This window comes from Mus caroli, chromosome 18 (genome assembly GCF_900094665.2).
Source record: "Mus caroli chromosome 18, CAROLI_EIJ_v1.1, whole genome shotgun sequence".
Taxonomy (NCBI): domain Eukaryota; kingdom Metazoa; phylum Chordata; class Mammalia; order Rodentia; family Muridae; genus Mus; species Mus caroli.
Genome location: NC_034587.1, coordinates 56,533,606 through 56,558,256, shown reverse-complemented (window position 1 = coordinate 56,558,256; position 24,651 = coordinate 56,533,606). Strand labels below are relative to the sequence as shown.

Here is a 24,651-nt window from a genome sequence, read left to right as displayed (position 1 = left end):
TGTGATAAGACACCATGACCAGGAACTTGTTTAATTTGAGCTTATAGTTTCAGAGGGTTGAGTCTATGCTGGTGGAGCTAAAGCATGGTGGTAGGAAATGCTAAAATGTTGGACCTTAATCACAATTAGTTAGTCGGTGTGCTAGAGAGAGAGAGAGAAAGAGACAGAGACAGAGACAGAGACACACAGACAGAGAGACACAGAGAGACAGAAACAGAGAGAACAGAGAGAAATTGGAATGACTTGAGTCTTTTGAAAACTCCAAGCCAACTTTAAGGCCACACCTGCTAGTACTTCTCAAACAGTTCTAAGCATTCAAATATATGGGCCTATAGGGGCCATTCTTATTTTAAAAACAAACAAACAAACAAGTAAACAAACAAACAACAAAAAGAAAAACCCAAAATCCCCAAGTGTGCACGCGCACACACACACACCCCACATTTTACTCCCTGGCCCCTATAGGCTTGTGGCCATGTTTAAATGCAAAATGTAACTAGTCCAACTTCAAATGTCCCCATAGTTTTCACAGTCCAAATAATAGAGTTTAAAAGCCCAAATTCCAAAGTCCCTTCTGGAACTCAAGGGAAATCTCTCTGTTGTAATCTCTTGTCAAAGAGCAGAACATATGACACACTTCCAACATACATTAACAAAGAATATCCATTCCCATTTTAAAAGAGAGGAAAAGGAGACTAGTGAGGAAACACTGGACCAAAGCATGACTGAAACCCAGCAGTGCAAACCCCGAATCCTATAGCTCCATGTCGGATATCAGAGGTCTTAGATTGCCTCTTCTCTTCCCAGTTTGCATGATACTTCTTTCTTTTGGGTTGGGTCCTCTGTGTGAACATTTCCTTGAAAGTGTCTCATGGCTCTGGCATCTATAACATCTTGAAGTCTCCAATATAATAGACTTTCTAAACTTCATGCAATGGCCTCTCAGGGTTTCCAGGTAGGACTACCCTGCCACTATTTTGGCCTCACTATTCTTTTTTTTTTCCATATTTTTTTAATTGGGTATTTATTTCAATTACATTTCCAATGCTATCCCAAAAGTCCCCCACACGCTCCCCCACCCACTCCCCTACCCACCCACTCCCACTTCTTGGCCCTGGTGTTCCCCTGTACTGAGGCATATAAAGTTTGCACGACCAATGGGCCTCTCTTTCTACTGATGGCCGACTAGGGCCTCACTATTCTTAACCTTGGAGAAATATTCTCCAATCTGTTTCCTTGTAGATGCTTCACAACTCTAACAGCCATAACCATGTGGACTGGGTGACACTGCCAGTGCTCTGATTATTTGGGATGGAGCCCTGCCCCCTTGAATCACATTTGTAGAAGCTTCCATTGTCCTTACTTTTTAGGAGCAGAAAATTTCTTAGGCCTTTTCTTTTTAAATTTTGGAACTTTAGCTGTGTGGAATCTTTCCATGGGGGTACCTTCAGTTTATTTCATTTCAGAACATGCTTTTGTACAATCTTCTCATCTCTTTCAGCACAAGTTGTAGATTCACCATGAAATGTCCTGGCACAACTCTTTTAAGTCCTAGTTTCTATTCCTTGCTGAAGATGGCCTTCCCAGGAATATTATGGAGCTCAGGGCTTAGAACCCTTTGCTTTTTAGTACTTATTTACTCATGTTGAGGCAGTGATTCTCTATGTAGCCCTGGCTGTCCTAGAACTTGCTATGTAGTCCAGACTAGTCTCAAACTCCCAGAGATCTTCCTTGCTCTGCCTAAAAGCACTCAGATTATTTAGAATAAGTGTACATTGTGTTGAGAAATCCTCCACTAACACAGGTACCAACTTGGTCAGGATTTTATTGGTGTAAAGAGATGTCATGACCACAGCAACTCTTACAAAGGAAAGCATTTAACTTAGGCTGACCTACAGTTCAGAGAATTGGTCCATTATCCTGGGAAGCATGGTAGTATGCAGGCTGATTTGGAGCTAGAAAGCCATGAGATCCATGGAGTTGGTCTGGAACAAGAGTGAAGTTGAGACATGTCCAAACCCTGAAAATATCATCCCGAGACTGACTGGAACTGTACTGCTTCCTTCCTGTGCAGGGCCTGCATATCCTTGTGCATGCAAACCTTAAAAGTTAGACCTCCCCCCACACAAGGGTCAGGTCAGGGTGCCTCATGACCAGATTACAGGTTAAACTTCCTTTCTCCTTATAAGGACATATTCAGTAAGCACATGAATTCCTCTTCAGGCAAATGAAGCATTCCCAGCACTACAGCCCCAGCCAATAATGTACACTCACCCTGAAAAAGCCAACCCATTCCCCAAAGTTTATATAGCTCTTGTTCCTTCCCCCAATAAAGAGAACAGTTTTATTGAAAACTGTTTCCTGAGAAGTCTGCCCTCCACGCCCCCATATTCATGCATACTGAGATCCTGCTGGACCTGCCTGTAGCAGTAAATTGTTAAACTGCTCTGAGATCTTGGTATGTGAGCAATTCCCACCACACACCAGAGTTATCTGGCTTTGAGAATGAAAACACACGCACACACACACACACACACACACACACACACACACACACACAGAGTTTATATTTTGATATGCCTTGATTAGCTCAATGGTTGGGCCACTCTGGAACCTCCATGTGGCTAACACACTTCTCTCCGATATTACTGAGTTAATATTGCTAAGTGTATATTTCATCACTGCTACCCCAGACCCAATGGGGGATCGGCCCCTATGGCCGCTTATCCTGATTCTTACATGTCAACTAGTCTTCAAGTTTGATCTCTCTGCTTCCCTGTCATGGCAATTCTTCTCCTTCTCCCTCTGAAGTCTCCTGCCCAGGAATCACAAAAGTCTTGCCTCTGCCACTCTGTCCAGACACTGGCTGCTGGCTCTTTATTGACCCATCAAAAAAACAGGTCCCTCTGTTTGCAGGGACCTACAGCAGATGTGTGAATTCCCATGTAAGCACAAGTCAAACCCCCAACACCTACCTACCCTGGCACAACATGGCCTGTATACCCAAGGGGAAAAAGCAGATGAAGAGGGGTAGAGGGGAGGAAGGTAGGTAGATACGGTATTGAAGAATTAGCAGAGAGTACAACATCTGAATAGGTAAGCAACAGGAACAGAGCAAGCCACTGGGCCTGGCCTGAGCTTCTGAAACCTCAAATCCCACTCACAATGACACACTTCCTCCAACAAAACCACACCTACTCTAACAAGTTCATCCTTCTAAATCCTGCCAAGTGATGATGTTCCATAATAGCGAAGCATCCAAATATATGGACCTATGAGGGCTATTCATATCCAAACCACCACAGGCACATTGCCAGGGATAATATCAAGCCAGTTACTGTTTTCCTTTGGGGTTTTATTTTATTTTTTCTCGGTCTGAGCACTCTTTTTCCTCTACTGTCTAAGAGGAAGGAACTGAGGAAAATCCCTCACTTGGACTTTCAGCACTGGGAAGAGAAGTATATATAGCTGTAGTTCTTTCAGTGAGATGGTTATTTGTGTATAAAACCACCATGAACACACCAAGCAGCACACTTTAGCTAACTGTAGTATCCTGAGTACAGGTATAGTGCTGTTTGGTTTTGTTCATGTTGAAAGGTTTTTTTTGTTGTTGTTGTTGTTAATGCAGCCTTGAAGGTACATTCTATCCAGTGTCGGTGACACCCTCCATAGGTAACTGTCTACAACCTCTGAATTCAGTGATGATGTCACTCCTCAGTAACAAGGATGCGCCATGCATCTGTTGCCATGGCAACCACCACACATTCCCAGCATACACTTCACCTGCGTGCTGCTTCATCTGTGCACTGTAGTGCGCACGTGATTACGTCATGGCCAGAATAAAAGGCAGAAACTCCAAACCCCTCGCCCTTCCCCTCTTCTTCTCCCCCTTCTCCCTCTTCTCTTCCCTGTTTCCTCCCCAATAAACCTCTTCTTGTGGAGCTGTGCTGGCCTGGTGTGATCTGTCCAGATACGGGCCTCCTTCTAACACAACAGTAACAGGAGCCATCCTGTCTAGGGAAAAGTTGGCAATGTATCCGCAAAGAAGAGTTCTCTTCAAGGACGCAGAGCCTTGTGAGTTGAAGGTAGGCAAAGAAGGTTTCGAAGCATGTGGCAGATAGTAGTGCGTTCTGCTGCCTTATCCTAGTTTCTGGCCTCTGCTGCTCCTCAATAGCTGTCCTGTTTCTACTGCAGCCAAATGCTTACAAAGAAGAGGTGCTGGGAGGAGAGCCGCTCACTGTGGCAGTACTACTGCTCCTCCAGTAGGTTTTATGGTTAGGCATTTCCATCCATGAAATATTTTGACAAACAATCCTGGTAGGTGGGAAGGAAATTTTTAGCACAATTGAGACCACAGGAGGCAGATTCAACTCTTCACTAAATTTGCCTTAAGGAATTTGCGATTGAGCTTCCTAGGTGAGGGGAAATTGTTTACATGGGGAGCAAAGGACCCGCTTAACAATGCACTCCTCAGGAGGCTTGAGTACCAACACTTCTGGAAAAGGAATGCACACTGGCTCTCCTGTTGCTTTATGGATGCCAGCTTCTGTAAGATTCCTTCATCATTCAAAAGCAATGACTCACTAAGCTCACTCTCCTCTGCTGATGTCCATTAATTACCAACTATTAATTGTCTATCTTTAGGAAAACATGAAATACTCTAAGTTGTTGTAATTTGGCACTCACCTCTTCCAGTGATTTTGCAAAGAGAAAAGGGCCATTTACAGTGAACTTTCAGCTTCCTTTGGTACCTCTTAGCTTGTATCCCTTTGAGAGCTACCACCCAATACCTGTGAAAACATCTTCAACTCTTTCTAACGTAAACAGAAAAGCTCTTGTTCCTGATTTCAGGTTTCATATAGTTGGCTTGTAAGAGTGTGCTCATTATGTAGAAGAAGAGAGGATACTGTGAGAAGATTCCATAACAAGTCATATTTATAATGATAAATTTAATTAATTTTGTAGCTTAAAAGCAAGTTGTTCTTTATTTGAAGTTTTATCTTCATTCCACTGCACACATGATTAGTACAATCACAGGACCCCCCCCCTCCCCATCCCCCTGAAAACAAACAGAAAAAATACTACGAGGCAGTACATACCTTGTACATTTAGAAGTTTTATTTTATTATTAATATTAGAGTTTCCCCTTTCCCTGCTCCTCCCAGTTCATCCACACCCCACTTTCCATCTATATCTACCAGATTCCTGTCTCTCATTAGAAAACAAACAGACTTCTAAAGGATAATAATACAATGAAATGAAATAAAATGTAATAAGACAAAACAAAAACTATTAGAACAGCACAATACAAACATACAGAAGGAAAAGACCCCAAGAAATAGAAGAGTACAAGAAATGAAAATGGCACAAGAAACAGATAAAGACAGATTTCCTTGCTGCGCACTCAGGAATATCATAAAAACACAAAACTGGAAGCCATAATATATAACCAATGAGTTTATAAGGTAAAAAAGAGAGGAAAATAGAGAGATAACAGAGAGAGAGAGGGGGGGAGAGAGAGAGAGAGAGAGACAGACAGACAGACAGACAGAGAATGAGAGAGCTAACTGAAACAGTAGGAGACAGGGAGCTTTCAAAGATGCTATTGAGTTGGTTGTCTGCTGGCATCTACTGCCTGGCTGCAGTCTACTCTAAAGAGTAGTTTGTTTCTCCAGTGAGATTCCCTTGGAAAAAACTAAATTTTCATTTGTAAGTGGTTATCAGTTGGGGATAACTTCTTGTAATGTAACTTTTATTTGTCTGATATAATTGTTGTTTGGAGGTTTAGTGCCTAAGTCTGTTAATCTAGGCCTAGTCCTGGAAGCTTCTAGCCTCTGTACAATCTAATTTAGGCCTAGAATGTTTTCTGACTCCGAGGCTTACTGCCAAAGAAGCTCACCCCTTTCTAGTTCTTATCTCTGGCCAGCTTGTTCAACTAGGCTTTGCTGGCTCAAAACTCCTTACAAAGCCAACTGATTCAATCTGGCTTCTCTCAATTTCTCAATGAATTCTGGTCTCAAACTAACTCTGGCATTCTGTTCTGATCTTTTGACTCCTTGTCATTCTCTGACTTGTTCTGTCTTCACCTGTGTCTAGCTTATTTTTTCTCTGCAACCCGTCTCTGTACAACTGTCCCAGTAAAACTAACGACTCTCCATTTCTCTCTCTACTCTGCCCCTCAAGTAGCTGCACTTTCCTCTTTCTTCTCATGAGAAGTGGGCATATCCTATTCAATTAAATCTTTCTCTGATTCATCACTTTCTCTGTTACTCAATTAGGCATAACTTTCAGACAAAGCTGTTTCCTTCTATAAACTAATTTTACTTTCAATGTTTGGAATTAGGGTGTGTCTGGATTCTAGTCAGATGGATTAAGGGTGTGTGCTAAGGGCTGAGGGACGCCACAATTAGAAACAAGCTTTGTTTCTCTATCCTTCCTCCCTCCCTCCCTCCAACCCTCCCTCCCTCCCACCCTCACCCCCTCTCTTTTTCTCTTTTTAAACTAGGCAAAGAATTTTATTAACCTTTTCCAAACTTTATTCCCAGGTTTCTTCAGCTTAATTTGCTGCAAAGAATGAATTAAGTATAAGCAAAAACTGAAATGAGCTGCAGTGTCTAGGAGGCTTGGACTTAAAAATATTAGAGATCTAGATTTTATCAGATCCATAATAAACAAAGGAAAATTTAAAAATCAGTCATGATATAAAAATAGCAGCTCCTGTAACTTCTGCAAGTGTTCTTTTTAAAGTAAATAACACAATCTTGGAATTCACACTGTGATCAAACATCCTGCAACTGCAGGGTTGGGGATGCAGGCATATGTTCATATCTCCTTTCACTAATAAGACCCCTGTAGGCCTTTTCATGCTGCCTCAGTCTCTATGAATTCATATGTGCATCAGTCCTATTGATTTATAGTGCTTTGTTTCTTTAGTGTCCTTCATACCTTATACTAGCTCTTATACTTCTTCCATCTCCTCTTCTGCAGAGTTTTCCAGTCAGTAGGGGAGTGATTTGATGGAGACATCCCATTTAGGACTGGACATTCCTCTCATTTGGAAACTGTCTGGCTGTGGGTCTGCATTTGTTCCCATCTGGTACAGGAGGAAGCTTCTCTAACGATGGCTAAGCAAAGCACTGATCTATGAACATGGCAGAATGTCATTAGGAGTCATTTTATTGCTGTTGTTTTAATACAACAGAAGTATTTGGTTTTACCCTAGGTTGCCAGGCTATCGAGTCTTAGGTTCTTCATCACCCAAGAGTGTTAAGTATGGAATGGGCCTTATGTTAAATCAGAAATAGGTTGGGTACTCCCACAGGGTTTGTGCTACCATTGCACTAGCAGCATATCTACAAGAGGAACAGCATTGTAGATCAAAGACTTTGTGGCTGGTGGTGTTTACATTTCCCTTTTGTTAGTGTGCAGAGAACCCTCCTGTACCAAAGGCACTAACCCACAGGGGTGAAGGCTCTATGAAGGCACCAGCTTGACTTCTTCATGTTCAACAATTTGTGAATTTCTTGTTTTCAGCAATAGAGTCTTGTTGTCAATTTTTATTTGTGATTTGGATAATGAGGACTGGTTTGCCTTTATCAAGACCCCAATCTCTCTATAGAGTTACTGCATATAATTTTTTGTTTCTTTTATTATTATTATTATTATTATTATTATTATTATAGTTTTCCTTCATTAATACTAGCTTTCCAAGTCAATAGCCATAAACTATTATTTCTTATTAAAGTGAATTACTGTGCATGTGATTTACATAGATCACAATAGGCTGAAAGCCCTACACATATTTTAAAAACACTGTTGCAAAATCAAGATCCTTAAGATATTTACTTTCAGGGAAGCACTGAATGGTTTGAAAATTCTTGTTCTACAACTGATGTGCCTACAGTGTTAATCTCAGGCTCCTGGGGTTTAAAAATGTTTTGGCTTCTCCTGATTATTTTCACAGTCTTTTAATATATTCTTTGACACTGAAATAATGTTTCTTATAGGTATTCAAGAAAGAACCCATGGTAACAGGCTCAAACTCTAGTACAAAAGCAGTTTAAACAACTTGAGGTTGTTCTCATAATATACTTTGTTGTTCAAATGATCAAGAATAGTTATTTTAGCTAAGTATTTTCTTTGTTACTCTATTATAATCTAAGAGGAACCTTACCAAGTTATAGAAAATATTAAACTAAGGAGACAGGATGATTTTAAAGGAAGTTTTACCAAGATCATGAAATTATCTTAGAGAAGGTTCATTCTCTATGCCCTCAAATCAACCCTGGGAGACATTATAGAAGCAAAGGAGAACCCAGGACTGAAGAAGATGAGGAAGCATAATGCACTGAGAGTCAAGAATCGAGGCCTAATTTGTACAGAGTACAAGGTTTGTAGTTGACCAGAGCCTAGGAAAGTCAGAGGGTGAAAGTAGCAAGCAGGAGGATGAAAGGGTTCTGTTTTAGTTCTCAGCTTTGGTTCTCAGACCAGAATCATCCATTAACTTGGGCTTATATCACATGTTTTGTCCATTTTAGGCTTACTAAACTAAATGAGAAGCTCAGAGGAGGGCCTTGAAATTCATTTAAACCAGCCATCCCAGTGATTGGCACATGGTTGAGGAAGGATTATTTTTTTAAGCTGCTATGTGCCTGTCCCATATGTTATCTAGGAATATAGGTAGCCTTCTGGCTGGGCAGACGTCTGGTACCCCTCCCCTCCAAAAAGCAATGACTGATAAATGACTTATTCCTGGGAATGGAAAGGGTGGTATTCTATAAATCTCTTAGAGTGAATCAAGACTGTAGGGGCACAGGGTTTATTAAACTCATATGAGGAAAACCAGACTCATATACATATCAGACTGTCTTCACTGATTTCTGTTACAGTAATAGATACCATAACCAAAAGCAGTATGGTGAGGAAAGAATTCATTTCACCTTATGGCTTAGACTCCATCCTAGAAGGAAGCCAGTGCAGGAACCTGGAGGCAGAAACTGAAGCAGAGACCACAAGAAAATGCTGCTTACTGGCTTTCTCTCTGTGACTTGTTCAGCCTGCCTTCAGGTTGCATCCACAACGTAGGATGACCTCCGGGGTGGTGTTTCCCACAGTGGAGGAGGATGGGAGGGAAGGGTAGATTGATTTAAAAAAGCTGGCTTGCTCTGCTGTGGGGCTATAAATCCAAAATCTTCAGGGAAGTTAGAAATTAGACAAAGTTTGGGTATTTTATACCCACAAATAATAAGTTATGGGTAAATGTCAATTGATAAATTAACCCTATAAGTAGTGAAGCAAACATAAATTTGAAGAAAGCTGAGAAACTAATTTTTAAAAACATTTTAAGGAAGTCCTTCCTTAAAATAAAGCAAATCTAACTCAGGTAAAGTGGATGCAAGACTATTATTCCAGGATAAAGTTGATGAGAGTAATTATAGGTCTTCATGGGAATGAATTTGAGAATTCAAATAAAATGTCTAAAAATTACTCATATATTACATGGCTCAGTAATTGTACTTCTGTAATCAAGCCTAATGAGATAATCTGTAATAACCGAATCTATACATTCATTTGCACATTCAGTGACATCTATAATAAATGAAGATGGAAGTGACTTAAATGAGATGTATAATTAGAAAGTAGATACAATAACATGCCTACGCAGGAAAATAGTGTTGTTTTCTCTTTGAGCAAACTCTCCTCACTCATACGCTTTTGGTCAGGTTTCTAGTATCAGGTGTGTTTTCTCTGGTGGAGCAGGCTTCAACTCCAATCCTAAAGTAGTTGGCATCCCCAAATAGTTGTGTCTCTATCAGCTCAGGAGGCATATCTTGCCTGCCAGGTCAGCCAGTGTTGTAGTATGCATGACTTGCAGTTGCGTGAGATTGTTGATGAGGTTCCTTTCCAAGCAGCCTGCCTAACACCTTGCAGCACTGTGGATACCATCCAGCAGGCAGGGAGTCTCCATTCCATTCCAACTTGATTTCTTTGTGTCCTGTTTCTTCTGCAATAGGATATTAGCTTCTAGTTCCAGAGGACAACCAAGAGGTTGGTTGGTTGGTTGGATGGTTAGTTTTCCAAGACAGAGTTTCTCCACATAGCCCTGGCTGTCCTGCAACCTGCTGTGAAGACCAGGCTAGCCATGAATTCAGAGATCAGTCTGCTTCTGGCTCCCAGGATGTAGAATTAAAGGCATGAGCTACCACTGCTTGGCTAATAATTTGAATTCTTTAAGGGTTTCTGGGACCTCTTGTGGCTAATAACTCATAGAACATTGTCTCATACCTGGCACTGGATTCTTTTAAAGATGTGAATATCTTCTGGGGACAGCATTACCCATCCATGAAGGGTGCCTACCTATGTCCCAGGCTCTTTTTACAATTTGTAAATTTTTAATTATAATTTTTAATTTACAAAGTAGTAGATTTTTATATACATGTAGTTTAGAGGAAAGAAAGAGTGATGTTGTGTCTAGGAGACAGTATTCCACAGTATCTCTCCCCATTCTGTGGCTCTTACATTCTTACATTCTTTCCTTCCTTTCTTCTATTACATTCTATGAGCCTCAGAGCATAGTGGGTTTTAGTGTCTCATTTAGAGCTGACCACACAATAGAAAATTGACTTCTCAAAATATCATGCAATAGGGCCAATGAAATGGCTCAGTGGGTAAAGTTGCTTGCTGCCAAGCCTGACCACTTGAATTCATTTCCCATAACCCACATGATGGGAGGAGAATACTGATTCCTCTAAGTTGTCTTCTAGCCTCCACAAGTAAGCCAGAGCATATACATTGTCCCCCCTTCTCCTTACACTGTATAAGTTTTAACAGTAATGTGTCATGAAGCAATGATCTTAACCTTGATATATATTTTATGTATAAATTGAAGTTTTGCAATATTTTTAATTGTTTTGTTTATAAGTAGGAATTTTGCACATGTATAAAATGAAATATGGTCATATATGTATAAACTGATGACATGACCATTCCATGGTATATAGTTAAGGGAATGGTTTTTATTGAAGATACTAGAGAGAAAACAGGGGCATCTGAAAGTAGGGGGAAAGTAGTAGGCTGAAATTGGCCAATAGACTGGAACTGGCCTTGAGAGACACAGAAGCAGAACAGAAAGATAGTGTTGGAAAGATGATACAGGTGAGAGATGGATAAAGACAAAGGGCTCATGGACAAAAGGAGAGATATAGCAGGGTTATACGGAGAATGGGCATGGGGGAAGGAAACTCCTAAGCTGAAAGAAGTTTACAGTAGAGGAGGGGGTGAAAAGAGCAGAGCAGAGCCAGGATGCCAGGATGAAATTTGAAATATGTAACAGAAACCTGTGGTACTGAGGAAGTCTGGAGGCCAGCGTATGTTCTGGTATGATAAGAAAAAATGGCTCCATTTGGTAGAGGAGATTCAGCTTTTCAAGTTCTTGAGGAGTGCTAGCTTTTGTCTAACCACCAGAATTTGGGGAAGTTAAGTAACCTTTGGACCTAACAATATACACTCCTCTCCTCTTCAACCCCCACCCCCAATTTCATTAACGTGTCTCCCTCTCAATTGCTTATCTTGCTTGTTTGTTTGTTTTAATAGGCACTAAATCCAGTTAGTGCTGCCCATATGTACATGCATGGGTATTGGGCCATCAAATGAAGCATAGGAATTCTATCAGTGGCCATGTCCTCAATAAAGAATTATTCCCCTTCAATTGGCTAATACTTAGCAGGGAATGTGACTTGAATATCATCTACCCCTTTGGTGAAAGAATTTTGGCTGCCATGGTTTTATGCAGGCAACCACAGCTGCTCTGAGTTCACAGGAACTGCAGCCATGTCATGGCTAATAGACTTCATTTTATTGTGCTCTTAAGACATTAAATTCCAACTTCGTCCACTTCTATAGTTCTATCACCAATTAGAATCTCTTATAACTGTTATGATCTAAAGGAGGAAAGGTGAGATTCTGGAGAAATTACAGGCAGAGTCAAGATAAATATTGAACTAAGATTTGGAGAACCAAGATGAACAGAGTCAGCTGGATACCTAGATGATGATCTCAACTTGCAAGACAGACACGTTTTGAACCCATATTTCACTCTTTCCCCAGCTGACAATCTTCTATATTTCTTCAATATTTTTCTACTTTAGGCGCAGAAGAATATGGGAGAGCCGATAGCAGAAGTCCTTCATTAAAGTTACATACCTTGCTTCAGACTCTCCCTCCCTCCCTCCCTCCCTCTTTCCCTTCCTTCCCCCTCTTCTGTTTTGTCTAGGTTAATTAATGTAAGTGCATGTTTAGATATAAAAAAACATACTTAATTCCCTGAGAGCCCTCACTTTTGTTCCTAAGGTCATATCCTAGAGGCTGCTACCTGGAAGGATTTACTACCCTCCATGCGAATATAATAAAGAAGTAAGTAGACAAACAACTTTCATATGTATGTTTATTCATCCTCCATTGCTTTTTATAGGGGATTGAAGAAAGGAATTGCCACACAGCAGGGGAGACTGGGGAATACAGATTTGTAGCTGGGTGGCAGATTGCCCAGATAAAAATGGGTAGAAAGGGAGAATGGGAATGGGAAGCAATTAACCATTTCTAGTACCATGAGAGATCTCTGCGGTTTGCTTCTCAATTTACGGAACTATAAAATACTTGCATTTTACAGACCCCAATGTCTATTATTTTAATGCATTCCTTCTTTCCCTTTGTGACGATTCATTTTGCCACATGTCATAAGGTGCTGCCTATTTGTTATGCATAAGTATCAGTGTCTCTTGACAAGTTAGAGATCTGTAAGTAAAACCTAATGAAAATACAGAGATGCGGATTTGGATTTAAGAACTGATTGGTATCACACCACAGGCATTTATTAAAGTTGTTTTATTCCATATCATCTGCATACTGTTGGAAACAAAGGAAGGTGATAAAATTTAACAAATAGATATGAACTTTGAAGACCAACCACAGGCATTGTTATTATGTATGCAGAGTATGAGACAATGGAATGTTGATTTTCAAAATTGTATAATAATTTTATATTTGATCCTATCACAGTTTAAAAAAATCTATTCTTCACTATTAATTATATAGAGATTTCTGAATGAGCACCCAAGAATATCTCTGAGTTAGTCTTGTGAAGTTAATGGCTTGACCAGGTAAGTCAGATTATAAGCAATGAGCTTATTGTTAAGAATAAGCTGCAGGGACTTTCAACACAGGACAGAGGTTACAAGTGATTTCAGGACACCATGAAACACAACCTTAGAAAATACTAAAGATCAGCTGCAGACTGGATTTCACTGTTGCTGTGTCCATTAGGAGTCAGGCTGAGTTCTGCAAACAGAAGTGAGTCCTGATCTAGTGCAGTGCACTTGTGGTATAGAGGCAATGAATGAAATCATACCACCTGATGTTTGTAAGAATCTTTTATGTGCATCACTTTTGTTATATACTTTTTATATTTTTAAGGCAAGGGAAGAGCCGGGCGTGGGGGCACACACCTTTAATTCCAGCACTTGGGTATCAGAGGCAGGCAGATTTCTGTCTTAGTTTGAGGTCAGCCTGGTCTACAGAGTGAGTTCCAGGACAGCTAGGGCTACACAAAGAAACCCTGTCTCAGGAAAATAAACAAAAAACAAAACCAAAAACAAAACAAAAAAACAAAAAACAAAAAGACAAGGGAATATAGACTTCTAAAGATTGAATGCCTTGACCTAAACTGTATAAGTGCCAACCAGTATTTTCTACAGCATCATTTTTACAGCATGCTTGTGCACAGAGCCTGTTTTAAACACTGTGGCCTTGAGGCTCTCTGTCTCACAGAGCTCAACTTTTCACACCCTCCATCCTTTCTGACTCTTGATCCCACTTTTTAAGTATCTTTTTCCCTCTACATTGAACTCCCATAAATATGAGTCAATTCTCTGCACAGATTGTGTGTTTTACCTTCTCATTCTGGACCTGGACTAATTCTGTGAGCATAACACTTTGTATGTTGGGTCCCTGTTATATTTGCTACAAGACACTAAATGAAGGAACTGAGCATTAATAGAAGTCCTAGAAAGAAAATCTGGCTTACTATAATACTTTCCTGTCAAACAATATGGTTGTACCTGATTTAAACAGAAACACAGCTTGATCCTATTTTGATTGAAAGAAAAACACAATTCTGCACTCATATCAGTCATGATGAATGTTATACCACTTAATTTTCCATTTTATAATGTCTTCTCTACTCTCAAAATAATACTTTGATCTGATCACTTTTTGAATCAAATAATTATAAGAACCAAAATTATATTTTTTCCTTCCTTCATTATATAATTATTCATACAACATTTAATGGTTTTATATAATTTCAAAATTTGCATTCTTTTTATTCCATAATTTATATATGCATAACTAATTCAGCCAGTATTCTATAACTTATGAGAGTCTAGATGTTCCTTCCAAACAGAATGATTAGTGAGAAAAAGAAGCTTGAGCTCTTATGTCACCATTCAATGTTTGGAGCACACTTCTATTTAATTCCTTATTTAGTGCATGGTACAGGTGATCACTGCAGATTTTACTATAGAGCCTTTGTTTCTGTTGTTTTCTCACTATGCCTGTCCATTCATTTTGGAAGAAGGAAGGCCTATAGATATGCTTACAAATATATTCTCATCCATGAGATTTTTGAAAATCACTTTCTTATTTCTCTCTACATTTTAATATGTATTTCAAACATAATATTTTCCCTCCCCCAAGTCATCCAAATTTCTCCCCCCTTCCTTACCCATCTAGCTTTATTCTTCCCCCCTCTCTCCATCTGTCTTTCTTTTAAGAAAGCAAGTCAGCAAACAAGCAAAAAACAAATCAAAAGGGAAAAAATCCCAGGAAATTAAAAAACCAAGACAACAAACAAACAATCCACCATACCATAAGAACAACAAAAGAGAAAGCACACACAAACAAACATGGAATTCAGTTTGTCTTGGCCAGGTACTCTTTAGTATGAAAATGAAGCCTGTCCTGGAGTATGGTTGAAATACCCAGGGTCATCCCATTGAAGAAAACCAATATTCTTTCTTCTAGTAGGCATCAGCTACAAATAGCTTTTTAGTTGGAGATAGAATTTATGCCTACTTCTGCTTCTCTTTACTGGGATTTTGTCTGAAATCAGTTTGTATAGCTATTGTGCATGCTGTCACAATCTCTCTTACTTAGTTCATTTGCGTTGTACCTGAAAACTCTGTTTTCAACCTACTTTATAAAGCATCCCACTTCCCCTCCAGCCTACCACCCAGCAGAGGTAGTGGAAAGAAAAGTTATTTGGACATGGGGGGGGGTAGACTATTAGAAATAGTTCTTTAGGGGTGAGCCCAATCTTCACTGTCAGGACATCAACAATTCAGTCCAGTACCAAACACCAAATATGAATCAGCCGCTGCAGTCCAGTTCTTTCAGCAGACACCACACATGAACCAGCAGTTGCAGTTCAATCCTGAAGAAACTGGAAGGCTAGTCTACTAACTCAAGGCCACAGAAGTCACAAGAAGCCATAGGAAACTCCCAAGCAATGCTTTGGTGAGTTTCTGTTTATGGCACTACACAAACAGAGCTCAGCAACTCAATGTCAGGCAAACCAATACATGTGTGTTGTTAATGAAGAATACTAAGGTGGAGCAAAGCAAACCAATTCTCATGCCCACTGTGGGGTCATATTTATATTCCTTCTATACATGTGTACTTTCATGTGTTTTGCTATAACAAAACATCCTTTTTCACCTGTGTCTGCCTCAGAAATACATTCTTTCCTACGTTAGTAAAACATCCTTTCACCCATGTGCCCTGGAAAAACACCATTTGATATAACTGACTCTCCAAAGAAACCAGAGTTTCCACTTCAAGAGTATCTATTTTAATTACCATTGACTGCAAGAACATGTTTCTCTAGTGAGGATTGTGTGATACATTGGTCTATGAGCATAGAAATATGTCATTCAGAGTTATTTTTATTGCTGTGCTCATTTAGCAGAATAGTATTGTTTCCTTTAGAGCCTGTGACCTGTTCAGTCTCAGATTCTTGGCCTCATTAATACCGTCAGGTGTTGGTTCTATCTCATGGAATGTGCCTTAAATCAAATTAAAATAGTGCTTGGTTACTCCCATAATATTTGTTCCATCATTGTACCAGCATATCTTATAGGCAGGACCCTTTTGTCTATTCATCATTTTTTCCATAATGACATTAGAGATGTGTTATTGTGCTTTTGAGTTTACGGAAAAGTATAGATTCTGGATGGATGATGTGACTGAGGGAGCAAGAGCCTCAAATGATTTTAGCAAAACATAACTATGCAACCAACCTGGGTGTTCACCTGAGCATACTAGAGATAAGAGAATGGTTTCTACTTAAAACCATTCTGTTTGCAAGATCCATTTGCTACAAAGCTATCTTGTACCTTAGCTAACTGCTTCCTTGCCTAGGCCTCAAGAGATAACCTGGTATTTTTATGTTAACTCCTGTGGCCAATGTAAAGCTTTCTGATCTTCATTCTTATCTTGGCCGAGAGTGCCATTCTGATACTTTTCCTGGGAAATCAATTTCTACTTACCTCCAATAAAGAGAGCAGCAAGAGATCAAATAAACAACTCCAACTTGCTGAGGTAATATAGGCTTATTGTGGTTACTCAGAGGAGGATGGGTGACTCAAAGGCTGATGCATCATGGAATAATTATTCCAGTATGAATGACAACAGGTGAAGCTGTAGCAAGGAGTACTCTGCACAACTTACAGGCATGTACATGAATAAAGAACATTTTCTGCCCTACCCACCTCCAGTATATGGTTACTGCTTATACAACCTCAGGAAGGGCTCTTTCCCGACCCCAAATTTTTCGAAACAGGGCTTTTCTGTGACTGTTCTGAAATTTGCTCTCTAGACCAGGTTGGTCTCAAACTCAGAGATCCACCTGCCTCTGCCTCCTGAGCACTGGGATTAAAGGTGTGTAGCAACACTGCCTGGCTAGTAAGGGGCTTCTTGAGTCTTGTAAGTTTTCCTGTTCCTGATGAGTCTTGTAACTTGTGAATTCATGAGCTTTTGATCTCTCCCAAGGAAAGGCTGTTGTAATACAGAGGAAACAACTATAGGAGCATAAAGAAAGTATGCAGAGATAATTTCATTATCTTGCGCATTAGAAAGTTGGGCTTTTCTATTGGAGTTTGAGTAGGAATGACATTTTATTTAGAAAATCAACTCCCTTTTGAGTTTTACAGTTAATGCTCCATTTTCTTTGTTATTTAACATATGCTCTTTACTCCTTTCTTGAAGGTTTTATGATATTCTTTGAAAATCTATAGATGGAATTTCTCAATAGACGTACAGTATGAGGGATGGAAGTTCTTGTGCTCACAGGTAAGCAGCAGGAGACCCAGCAATGTTAAACACACAGGGTTGTCTTTTCAAGGAAAAAGATGTATAACCTGTGTATAACCTGTTTTTCTTTTTTTTCTCCAGAAGGCTGGGAGTGGATATAGTTAATAGCTTAGTGATGATTTGTGTGACTGAGACCATACTGTGTCCTCCCAGAGACCTTTATCCGGAGCTTGTTTTTCTCAGTCAATCTATAAAACTTCTCTTTATGGAAGATGTCACATGCAGTTTATAAAGACTTTTGATGTTGATGTAGTCATGTCAACAAGCTGTGCTGTGCACATGGGACTAAGTTAATTATCACCAGAAAAAAAAAATTCATCAAATTGTGCCGTGCCAAAATATTCCTAAAGTAAACTAGCCAGGGTCAGACTCCTGAAGTTTGAAACAACTCCAGCGACTGAGTTGTGTTGAACTGAACTGAATTCTTGTCTTCTGTGGATTTTCACTGCTGACCATGGCTTACAGGGACCCCTACAACAGAACATGAGCTACAAGCCACAGATTTCAATGTCTTTATATTCCCTTTGACCTGATGATTATTCCAGAGAAGCATGTTGCAAACGGAATATAAGAGGAACGTTATCTAGCTACATAGTTTTGGGAGGAGAGTCAGGGGAGAGAGTACACAGCCCCAGAGTTCAGCATTTATATTTCAGTGCCACTTCTTTGAAAAGTAAATTGTCCAATTCCACAGCTATATTTAGCAACTACAGTCCAGAGAGTCTCTATTTTAATCTTTCCGGGAGAATTTTTTTTCATATTTTGTTGGAGTGGAGTTAAGCGGAAGTCAGTCATTCTGTGGAGTAAAGCATCCAAGACTTTAAGTGATTGCCAACCAACTTTTATCCCAGTCTTGGTATTTAACTACCTCACCCAACTAGGGGTCTCTATGGAAATAATTCCCAGAAATATCAGAATAAATATTACTGAAAAGTCTTCAGAATGAGTCAGGTTATTTTAAAAGATTTTTCCACTATAGACCTTGGAGCTTGTCTGTATAAACATGTATAATGAGCGGCCATTCTCTTATTCTCATGTTGGTGTGAGGGAGGGAGGGAGGGAGAAAGGGAGGGAGGGACAGAGAGAGAGAGAGAGAGAGAGAGAGAGAGAGAGAGAGAGAGAGNAGAGAGAGAGAGAGAGAGAGAGAGAGAGAGAGAGAGAGAATTTGATATACCAACAGATAGATCATAGATAGAGAGTTGAAGATAGATGATGTTAAAAGATTCCATTTACCTCTCATCCTATTGGTGAGGTTTTAATTTAGTGTGTATTCTCAATCTACTATTTTAAGTTGTAACCCAAATGATTGGGTTAGTTTTTGTTGTTGTTTTGTTTTCTCACCCTACAGAAGGAAAGTTTTAACATGATTCACATTTCCCTGTGTATGTTCTTCTTAGGAAAAAAATGAAGTTTTTATTTGATGATAAAAGTAATTAAGAAATATTGATAACCTCTAATTCAAGGAAATTATTAACAGAATAATTATATAAATAGATATTAAAACCTTGATTTTTCAGTAAATCGTTGTATCTCTTGTTTGATATACCATCTATATGAAGAGAACAGAGCACATAAAAATGCTAAACTTAAAGAATAAGAACAGAGGTTGACAGAAAACAGACATTAAGATTTCATTCACACACACACACACACACACACACACACACACACAAAAGAGAAGTTAATTGAATGCCTGAAGACTCAGGAACTGGACAGGCAAATAGTACAATTAATACATAACAAAATTGTATATTCTAACAAAACAGAAGTACTTCATCTGTCCATAGCTAACTGGCCTTTGGGAATCTTCCAGTATCTTTGTAAACGAAGGAAGCCATTTCTTCTGCTTTTGTCTAAATGTTAGCTCCAGTGTACTTCCCTTATTTAATTACACATTGAGTTCACCAATTCCCTGGCTAATGCAAATAAAATTTTGGTCTCCTCATGCATCCTTTCGATGAATTACTTCAATAGGCATACTAAGTTATCTGAAGTTATTTAAAGGCCTGAGTGCTGGAGGGCTGTCGTTGTTATCACTCAGGTGCAACCATCCAACTGTTCACTATTTCCAGCGGCGGCTTTACTCCACAGCCTCCTTGTTTCTGAAATGCCTCTCTGGATCAATCACATCTGCCAGTGCGGAGGGAGATTTTAAAAAACCATATTTTCACTCGCAGACTAGCCATCCTACACAGAAGGAGATCATTTCTAATCAGGTAGCTGGTGGGGCTTCAGACATTTGCTAGCCTTAGCGTATTTGAAGAGGGCTCTGGAAGCACTTCTCTGCACGGAGAAAGCTAACATGGGATGCATTTGCAGTTGAGTTCAGAGTTGTGAAGCATCAGTGGAGCATGCTTCAGCCCGATGAAAGGCTTCTGCTAGCATGTTAATGATACACAGGATCGTTTAGCATGATTCATAGTGAATCCCATTAGTCCTTTTGCTTCCATTGCTACTGAAAACCACTGAAAGGAAATGTAAAGATACTTCAAAAAAGCTATTTGTCTTTGAGATCTCAATTTAGCAAGCCATTTAAAGCATAAATACAGTCTGGAGAGACAGCTCAATGCTTAAGAGCACTTGCTGCTCTTCCAGAGGGCCATAGTTTGGCTCCCAGGACCCACTCAGGCAGCAGGCAGCTCACAACTGCATGTAATTGCAGTTCCTATGAATCTTCTGGCTTAGAAGTAGGGAACACCTATTTATACTACACACACACACACACACACACACACACACACACAGAGAGAGAGAGAGAGAGAGAGAGAGAGAGAGAGAGAGAGAAGAAAGAGGAATAAAACTAAATCTAAAAAGAAGAAAGTACAAATAGATCATGCCACGTGAAGAAATTTCTTTGTTTATTGATTAACATAATTTTTATTAATAGGGTGCAGTGTGATATTTCTACGTAGTACTCTTGTGAGCTCCATCATGATGACTAAACCAGCTTCCCAAAGTTTTGCCTCTTAATGCTGCCCCTTTTCAGGGAATGGGTCAGCATTTTAACATAGGAATTTGAGAATAGATTATAAACACTTAAACCATAACATTGACTAAGTAGATTTCAAAATTTCTATTGTTTTGTTTTGTTTTGCTTTGCTTTGTTTTGTTTGTTTTGTTTTGTTTTGGGACAGGTTTTCTTTTCTGTGTATAACCCTGGGTGTCCTGGATCTTGCCCTTGTAGACCAGGCTGACCTTGAACTCAGAGATCCACTCGCTTCTAATTTTAAGATTCCTAATGGTAATATGTAATAAGAGTACAGTACAAAATGCACTTTAGTAGTTTCTTTTTCTTACGGCTGTACTTTCAATTTGATATGTGATTAAGTTCATACATCGTCTTCCATATTTTCTCCATTTCTTATTGGTTTAAGTTTGTATTTCAATGTACTATAGCTTAAAGATAAGGGTGAGAATGGTATTTGGAGAATCAATACTTCCATCTTTATACTATATTGTTACCACTACTTTATCTTTCTTGATAAACAAGGGGTTAAGTAATTGTTAGCCTTTATTTCTTTGTAAAAATTACAATATACAAATACTAATATATTTTTATCATGAATTGCCTTAATTGCCATCTCATACAGCTTAGATTCATCTGTGAAGAGTGTGCTCAACTGAGGAACTGTCTACATCAAATTGGCCTGTAAGCATGCCTGTGGGGACTGGGTTTCCTTTTTGATGTAGGAGGGCCTAGCATATTGTGAGCAATGTCATCCCTAGGCAGGTGATACTAGGCTGCGTTACAAAGTTAGCTAAATATAAGTTACTGAGAAACTCAGTAAGCCATGTTTCTCTCTGGTTTTTACTTCAAGTGGCTGTTTAACTCCTATGATGGACTGTAGCCTGTAAACTAATTAACCCTTTCTTTCCGTGTGTTACTTTTGGTATGGTGTTTTTTATCACCATGACAGAAAGGACTCAAACAATACTGTAACTTTGTATATTTACAGAAGTACAGATTATATGGTGCATATATTTATTTGTGATATGTAAGCTATATGGAACATGTATATTACATAAATTTCTGTGTTTTTTAAGGACGTTGAATATAAGTTTGGACATATTTAATTTCCATTATTTTAAAAGAACATATCCAGAAATTACTTCATATGCATTCTTAGAGATATTAAATATCTTTATGTAGTTGTCATTCTATTTTAGATATGTTTTAAATTGACATGTTTATGTTTGTCATGGGAGGTATGATGTTCGATCTGTGCATGCATTATGGAATAACCAAGCCAAAATAACATCATTTGTTATATTTACCATATTTTGTGGGCAGAACAGTCTACTCTTAGCTATTGTAAGCAAACAATACGTTGTTATGAAGTCAAAAGACCACAAGCGTAGTTCACCTCCCTCAGGACTATCTTTTCTCTGCTCTCCAGAAAAGCAGGAACATGCTACCTCTTACATTCTCACTAACAAAGCATGAAGCCAAGGTTCGAATTGCCCACCTGGATAAATAAAGATGGGTTCTAAATTGTTTCAGCATAAATGTCTTAAATTCTGCATTCATGAATCTCAGGTCTGCCTCTGTGTTTGATAATTTATGAATCATGTCTTTTTACTAGCTTATTTTTGTTATTCTTCTCAGAGTTTTATCGATATTAGAGTGACTAGTCCACTCCATGTGACACACTACAATATTTTTCTCCTAGTTTGATATATTTTTCAAATGTTTCTTATTTGTTCCCGTGTGAAAAATATTGTTTTAAAAAGCTAACCATAATTGATTTAAAATGACGACTAGGTCCTTGTGCCCTTAGGTTAAGGCCGAAGTGATTTAACATCTTATGTTTTCAAGAGTTCAATGTTTTGAGTCAGGTCTCTGATCTGTTCTAAGTCTACTCTGGCATTTGGTATGAAGTAAGTGCCAATTTTATCTCCCCCCAGTGACTCTCTAGTATTCCTCACATGGTTAGTTAAAAGGTCAGGGTGTTGTTGCAGATCTGTCAGCCTACCCACAAGAGTACTGGGCCATTTTAATTATAGATGATTTCTACTGGGTTAAATCTCAGAAGCTTGGTTTTAGAGTTTTCCCATGTAGTCTTAGAAGCCTACACTTGTAAAATTTTAATAAGTCTTTCTATATATTTAAGATGAAATTTAATATTTTTAATCTATGTGCCATTAAATTCACATAAACATGGGATTTTCCATTATGATACTGATTCTTCCTGACTTAGAACGAGTGAGACATTTTTATATATTTTAAGTGTTCTCTGTTTTTTAATATAAATGTTTCATATTTATTGTTAAATTCATTCCTATTTTGGCAGTATAAATAGAATTTTTCTCATTTTCCTTCTTCCTCCTCTCTTCTCCTATATTTCTCCCCACCGTCTCCTCTCTCTTTCTCTGTCTCTCTTATTTCCTCCCTCCCTCCCTCCCTCCCTCCCTTTCTTTCTCCCTTCCTTCCTTCCTTCTTTACCTCCTTCCTTTCCCTTTTTTTCAGGGTCCCATTAAACTCAGGCTGACCTAGAACTCACTAGATAGCCATTGGTGATTTTGAATGCTTCTTCCCCCGCCCCTTTTTAAAAGAAAATTAATTAATTTACTTTACACCTGACCACAGTTTTTCCTCCTTCCTCTTCTCCCAGTCTTTCCCACCTACCCACTGTCCACTCTTCCTCCTGTTCTCTTCAGAGAAGGGGAGACCTCACATGGATACAGACCAACATTGCCATATCAAGTTTCGATAAGCCTAGGCATATCTTCTCCTACTGAGGCTAGGAGATGCAGCTCAATTAGGGGAGAGGGTCCCAAAGGTAGGCAATAGAGTTAGAGACAGCCCCTGCTTCTGCTGTTAGGAATCCCACATGAAGACCAAGCTGCACAACTGTTACATAAAGGCCTAGGTCAGTCCCATACATGCTCCTTGGTTGGCGGTTCAGTCTCTGTGAGCCCCTATGGACCTAGATTAGTTGATTCTGTAGGTTTCCTTGTGTTGTCCTTGACTTCTTTGGCCCCTATAGCCCTTCTTCCTCCTCTTTTACAGGATTTCCCAAGTGTTGCTTAGTGTTTGACTATGGGTCTCTGCATCTATTTACATAGATGCTGGGTGAAGCCTCTGTGATAGTGCTCATGCTAGGCTCCTGTCTGCAGATATAGATATCATTAACAGTGTCAGGGGCAGGCTTCCTCTCAATGGACCAATGGGAGCTGGACCAGTCATTGGTTGGCTATTCTCTCCATTTCTGCTCCATCTTTACTCCTGAACATCTTGTAGGTAGGGCAAATAGTAGGGTGAACGTTTTGTGGCTAGGTTGGTGTTCCAATTTCTCAACTGTAAGACTCAAGTCTTGCTAGGTTACAGAAAATGGCTTGTTTAGGTTCCATATCCCCCATTGTTAGTAGTCTTAGCTAGGGTCACCCTCATAGGTTTCTGGGAGTTTCCAATACACTAGGTTTCTAATTTGTCCCAGAGATTCCTCCCCTTTCCAGTTGTCTCTCCCAGTACTCTCTCCCTCTGTCTTCCCTCCAATCAATCTCTCCTGTTCCCATCCACCTAAACCTATCTACTTCCCTTACCCTGTCCTCCCACAATGTCTATTCTGTTTTCTCTTCTCAGTGAGATTCACGAATACCCCCTTGACTGTAATTCTAACTTAGCATTTTTGTGTCTGTGGGTTATAGAATGATTATTTTGTACTTTACATCTAATATCCACTTATAAGTGAGTACATGCCATTTTTATCTGTTGGGTCTGGGTTACTTCACTCAGCGTGATCTTTTGTCAATTTGTTTATATTTGTGCAAATTTCATGAAGTCATTGTTTTGAATAGCTAAATAGTATTCCATTGTGTGAATGCACCACAAATTTTTTTTGAACTTTTGGTCTTCCTGCTTCCTTCTTCCTAGTGTTGAGATTACAGACTTTCTCCATCACACACAGACAGTATGTTGCTGGTAATTAAAGTTGGTGAATTTGTTCCTGTCAGGCAACCATTCTATCAACTGAGCTATACCACAGCCAAGTTTTTCTTCTGTGGTAATGTCTAACAGCTTTTGTTTATAAATGAAGACTTCCAGTTTTTGTTCACAAGTATTACTTTTATTTTACTGAATTTATCACTGAGTAATGTTTATTTTCAGCTTTTAGAATTCTCCAATTATCTTTTTTTTTTTAATATTTTTATTACATATTTTCCTCAATTACATTTCCAATACTATCCCAAAAGTCCCCCATAGCGCCCCCCACTTCCCTACCCACC

At 39.2% G+C, this 24,651-nt stretch overlaps 1 long non-coding RNA gene across 1 annotated transcript in view; it reads left to right on the top strand.

The window, feature by feature from the left end:
• Positions 1-21,308, top strand: part of LOC110284463 — a 39,321-nt gene extending 18,013 nt beyond the window's left edge. Inside the window, exons 5-7 of the long non-coding RNA XR_002376948.1 lie at positions 12,349-12,411; positions 17,320-17,403; positions 21,015-21,308. This is a non-coding gene — a long non-coding RNA (uncharacterized LOC110284463). The remainder of the gene's footprint in view (positions 1-12,348; positions 12,412-17,319; positions 17,404-21,014) is intronic.
• The last annotated feature ends 3,343 nt before the right edge of the window (positions 21,309-24,651 follow it).